A 6,182-nucleotide genomic window follows, 5' to 3' on the forward strand; every position below is an offset into this window, starting at 1 on the left:
CATTACCCAACTGCTAATGAAAAGATTTCCAAATTGTGGTCTGCCAAGTCTGTTGTAACGAAGTGCGAAAATGCATTCGTAATTAGCAGCAGCCACTGTGTAGGCAAATGAGGAATGTGTGAAAGCCCCTTGGAATGTTTTTTAAAAATCAGGCTACAGCATTCCCCCTGCTATCTTGTGTATTCTATTAATTTATCAGACCCTTTTTGTTGTTACTTTTGAGTTCTTCTGGAATAATTAACAATAGTGATGATAACTATTTATTGAGCACTTAATATGTGCCAGATTCTGTTCTAGAGGCTTTATATATTTTATTTCATTTAATCCTCATGCCAGCCCCAGTGAGTGGATATTATTGTTCCTTTTTTACAGAGGAGGAACTAGAGGTTCAGGGAGGTTCAGTAAATTGCCCAGGGTCACACAGCAAGGCAGTGGCTTGTCAGGGGATCAAAGACTAGATTCTTTCATTCCAAAGCCCAAGTTCCTTCTGTTTGTTCTGGGACTCACAACACTTTCTGCTACTCTGGGTTGTTCCAGCCATATAATAGTACATGCATATTCAGTGTGTTCAAATTAAAGAAATTATGTGGATTGACTCTTTTAAAGACCCATGTGCCTGGCTGGATAAAGTACTGAGTCTGACTTTAGGATGCTCTTATTGTTAAAGATAGATGTTAAAACTCACAGGACCCTCCCTGGACTTCTAACTCAGATTCAGGTATGTGTCAGTCAGTAAAATGATAGAAACCCAACCCCTACTGATTAAGTGAAAAGGGAATTTACTAGCTCATGTATATGAAAAGTCCACCGAAAGGGATTGCTTCAGGCATTGTTGGATCCAGGGGCTCATCATTACAATCAGAACCTTGTCTCTCTCTCTTCATTCCTTGGTTATGTTTCCTCTTTATTGACTCCATTCCCAGGCTCCACATAGCAATAAGAGGGTAGCAATAGTTCCCATCTCTATACCTCTCAGGTTAATATTCAGTGAGGAAGAAGGAGGGTCTTTGCTGATAAGGTCTATGAAAGTCCCCACATTCATTCTGAGCAGACCAGCTTAGGTCACATCCCCATCTGTGAACCAATCACAGTGGCCAGAGGGGTGCTGTGCTATAATTGGCTGAGGCCAGGTCATGTGCCCCACCCTGCAAGTGTGGGAGACCACGTAGACTGAGGTGTAGGAGGTGGAGTTCAGGAGGAAAAACTGGTGAGGATTAGACTTGGTTTATATAACAAAAGAAGAGAAAATAAAAGAAAAAACAAAACAAAACAAAAAACCAAAGTAGCAATGCCTTAAACAAGTCAGAATTTATTTTACACTCACCTAACAGAGTCCTAGAGAAAGGAATTGAGGGCTGTATCAACTCCAAGGTGCTCTCCAGGACACACACACCATCTTTTCTGTTCCACTGCCCTCAGTACTTGGTTTATAACCTTATGGCCACCTCGTGGTCCAAGAGGGCTGTTAGATATCCAGCAGTCACATCTATGTTCCAGGAATAGGAAGAACAGAAAGGCCACCTCCTCCCTTTTAAGGAGCCTTTTTCAAAGTCCCCTAGACGTCTTGCTGGCCAGAATTTACTCATCTGGCCACAGCTAGCTGCAAGGGAGGCTGGGAAAGAAGTCTTTATCCTCAGTAGCAGTGTGCTTGGAAAAAACTGGGGCTCTTACTAAGGAGGAAGGGAGAAATGGATGGTGGTTTGACTACTAGGATTTCTGTCCCAGTGGCCATTGTCAGATGCTGGGGGCGTGGGTGCTGGCAAGGTCAACTACAAGGGCCTGCTAAATTGGTAGCTGGTGTCTCATCTGGGTCTAATAGCTCTTCCTCAGTGAAATGGACTTGGAAGAAAGAGCTCTGGATTAGAAGTCAAAAGATCTGGTTGCTAATTCCAGTTCTGTACCTAACTGGTAGCATAGTTGTGTACACATCCCTTTGCCTCTTACGTCTCAGCTTCTCCAACTATAAGATGGGGATAATAATCGTATCAGCTGGGCATGCATTTGGCTGCCCACAGGGAATGGCCTGATTTCCAGTAGGATAACCAACTTGTCCTGGTTATCCCAGGACTTTTTAAGTGCTAGGTAGGTCCTGCATCCCTGGAGCCCTTTCAGTTCTGGGAAAACCAGTGTGAATAGTCACCCTAACTAGCAGTAACTTAAATCCTAAGGTCATTTATTGTTTGGAGGTAGGCAGTCCCTGGGTGGGGTCAGCAGCTCAGTGATGTCTTCATGACCCTAGGCAAGCTCTTTGCATCCTTCACCTCCATCATCTTTAGCACATTGAGTTTCCTTCCTTCATCTTGCTATCCCTGGTCACGCACCCAGCTCCAGCACCAGCTCCCTAGATGCAGAGCCTGAGCTGGGCATTCAGGGGCCGGTTATTTCTCGAGGGTGTTCTCTCAGGAGAAACCTGCCAGGGAGGAGGAAGCGAGGCAGGGCAGGGGAAGGAGCTCAGCCAGGATGTGGTCTCCGCTGGAGCTGAGTTTTAGCCTGATCCCAGCTTCACATCTCTTGAGGCAAGAACTAAGGACTTGCACCCGGTGCCACTGGCTGTCGGCTGCCCTGGAGGGCTGGGGGGTGGGGTACCTCCCTGCTCCTCTGGGTGCTGTGGCTTCCTTCAGCCAAAGAAAATCGTCTGGAAAGGGGGCAGCTGTGAGTTGAGAACAACCAGGGGCCGGGGGTACCAGCCTGGTGGAAGGGATCAGGGTGGGCACCCACCCCATCTGCTCCATGTGTCCTCACTCAGCAGCATCCGGGGCAGAAGGGGGGAAGGGGAGCAGGGGGTTTTCTGTTATGGGGGGGGGGGGGGCGGAATCTCCCCAGCAACCTCTGGCCAACTTCCTCCTGGGTCTCACTGGCCGGGGTCTGGGTCACGCACCTCAACCCATCATCAGCAAAGGGCAGTGGGATTCCCATGGTCGGTGAAAATCCTGGGACTGGGGGACACAGTCAAACCTGTGCAAATGGGATCCTGTTGGTGGGAACAAAGGGGAATGGCTTTCACGCAGGCAACCCTCCAGTGTCTGACACTCAAGCAGCAAGGCTGTCTTCCAGTCTGAGAGCAGACTGTGATTCGGCCAACCCAGCGACTGCTACTTCTTTCCACTCTGGATCTTTCCCTGGTCCCTGTAGGCAAATATGTTAGAATCCCGAAGGAGATGGAATCGTTCTGCTGCAGGGCCACCCTCACACTTCTGCCCGACCTTGCCCTGAAATTCCGGGCGAATGCCAGCTCTTGTCGTGGGTACGTGGAGGAGGGCCCCGCCAAGTCCTTGCTAGAATGCCAGAGTGCTCAGTGTTGGGGGTTTGGCTCCAGCAGCCAGCCCTGGATGGGACAGGATTCAGTGGCTGAGGGCAACAGAACAAGACAGTGCTTCATTTCTGCCTGCTCCCCCTCCCTTCCCCACAGCTGTCACCAGATCCCTTGGTTGACTGTCACTGCTGAGTCATCTTTATGGCAATTGCAAAAGACCCCTGAGCTCCTAAAGTGATGCAGTCCCAATTTAATTGTCTGTGTGGGGAAACATCCTCCGTCCACTTAGCAGCAATTCTGGCCACCTAGTAACTGACTTGTCATTTAGAGAACTATTTTAAGTACTTCTCTTTTGGGTCCCATGCATGTATAATAACAAGCATGGTGGAATACCAACAGCTACCAAGTAAGTAATCCAGACCCAGAATATAGTCCTACTGGGTTTGCTTTTTATTTATTTTTTAAGCAAGGCCATCTGGCGGCTTTAAATTTATTTCAACAAAATGAGCTGGGGTTTTTTACAGGTCATTTAGGTAAGCAGTATGTTCTTTTCACAAAAGAAAAAGCAAAATCTTTCAGGCTCTATTTTATAACTGTAAACACAAGTCCCACAGTAACTTTTCATACATTTAATTCAAAATAAGGGGAGGGTGATGGGGGAATAGCTTCATGTGGTCGGGGGTGTTTCCAAGCAGAAATCCTTAGGTGGTCTGGGGGGTTGTTTGCCTCCCATAATTGTGGATTCTGTAAACGGGCAACATTTGGTCATAGAACTTAATGAGATTCATACCTTGATGTATATGAAAAAATAAAGACCTTTGTAGACAATCTGTGCATGTATTTGGTAGGGCTCTATACAAATGTCAGGGATTCACTGATTCATTCATTCAGCAAATATTTATTGAGCACCTACTATGTTCTGGACTCTGCACTAGCCCAGAGAGACTGATATGAAGGTCTCTGCCCTCAGGGAGCCGACAATCCAGTAAGAAGAGAAAGACCATGAAAAATAAATCGATACTGGGTTGAGTAATAAGGGTTTCGGAGAATAATAAAGAAGGTAATGGGGCTGGAACGTCCTACGAGCGTGGCCTTTCGTAAGGGTCTGGGACGATGGGAGTCAGATAAGGCCTCTCTGTCTAAGTGACCTCTGAGCAGAGACTGAGTGAGCAGAGGGAGCAAGTGATATGGGCACATTTTAGGGAAGAGCAGGTGCCAAGGCCCTGAGGTGGGGCTGGGCTTGGTGCATCCCATGAACGGAGCAGAGGCTGGTGCAGCCGCAGAGCAGAGAGGGAGCCAGGAAGAGCGGGTCAGGGAGACGGGGCCTAGAGGGGCGGTGGGCGAGGTGGGACGTCACTGGGGCGTTCTGGGCACAGGATGAGCACGGTCTGGCTTGGGTTCTAACAGGGTCCCTGAGGTGCCGCATGGAGAAGAGACTGAGGGCGGAGGGGGAGGCCGGAAGGAGGCTCCTGCCATAGCCCAGGAGGGAGAGGATGGGGCCGGACCAAGGAGGAAGCGAGAAGTAGTCAGAGTCCCCGTAAAAGCCAACAGGATGGGGGTGGGGGTGGGGGTGGTGATACAGAGGGGGAGGGAGAAGAATACTGGTGCTAGGAACATATATTTTTTGCAGGAAGCAAAACACGTGAGGCCATTTTAGCAAATGGTAATCTAAACGAAATTTCTTTTCCTCTCTTCCTCCTTGCTCCTGCCTCCCATGTGCTGAAATACTTGTCTTTTTCTCTACCCAACTGTGAGCAACTCGGGGACAGGGACTGAGAGCAGTTCTAGTTTTTGGTTTTTCTTCCTGGCTGCTGTGAATGGGACTCGGGCAATGTTTGCTGGAAGAGTGTCTACTTTGCATATCTGAGTTTCTCCCTTGCCAGAATCCCAGCAGTGGACACTTCTACGCCCACATGCTCCCCGGGATGCTGGGGGAATGTCCAAGGCTCCCCTGCCTCTGGGCCTTTGCAGTAGCTGTGCCCCCACACCTGGAACGCTGCTTCTCAGGGGGCTCTGCATGGCCAGCTCCTCCCCATCCTCCAGGTCTCTGTTTAAATGTCACCTCCTCAGAGCCCTTCCCTGGCCATTCCCTCCTAAGTGGCAGCTCTCCAACTCCCCTGGCCTGTCTCTTTGCCAGGACAGCTGTCCTTTCCCTTCCTCGAGCTCATCAACATCAGAAATTATTTTCTTCAATTCACGTGTTCACCATCTTCCCATCCCCATGTGAGCCCACCCTGACGGCTGTACCAGGCCGGTGTGCCCACCCCCCACCCCCCGCTGCTGCGGGTACCGGCTGCCAGTGGCTCCCACCTGCACTGCCTTGGAGACTTGCCCTTGGCCGATCAGCACTGTCTCCCCAGTCCATGCCAGGGGCTCGGGACAGGGCCAGGTCTAGGGTGAGGTGAGTGAGGCCAAGTCGTGCAAATGCAGGATCGGATGCTGTCTTTGTGTAACATTTTGATATTTTGTTCATGGCAGGGTTTTTGCATCAATTTTGACTTTTAAAATATTTCATTAAAATCTGATTTATCTTGATTACTGAGATCTTGGTGCTCCCTTAAAGCCTGTGCTCAAGGTGAGTGCCTCACTCTCCTCACCCTAGTCCTGGCCCGGCTCAGAGGTGGGGCCTGGGGATCTGCATTGTTAAGTCAGTCTTCCCAACCACCCCGCTGTGAGTCTTACAGAAGTGCTGAGCTAAATCAGAGATGGGGGAAAGCCATATTACCTGAAAAATAAAGCAACGTGGCAAGGTTTCTTTTGCTGTTTCCCCTTGAGGGGGGATTTTTAAGCATCCCCTGGCTGTATAGAGTTAGTTGCCTGTACGGGGTTCAAAAGGGAGGCCCTGTTAAGGTGGGGCAAGGAATCGCACCCCCACACCTCAATCACAGCAGCTCCTACTCAATCTGATTTCTATCTGGCTTTCTGCATC

This window comes from Choloepus didactylus, chromosome 19 (assembly GCF_015220235.1).
Source record: "Choloepus didactylus isolate mChoDid1 chromosome 19, mChoDid1.pri, whole genome shotgun sequence".
Lineage (NCBI taxonomy): Eukaryota > Metazoa > Chordata > Mammalia > Pilosa > Megalonychidae > Choloepus > Choloepus didactylus.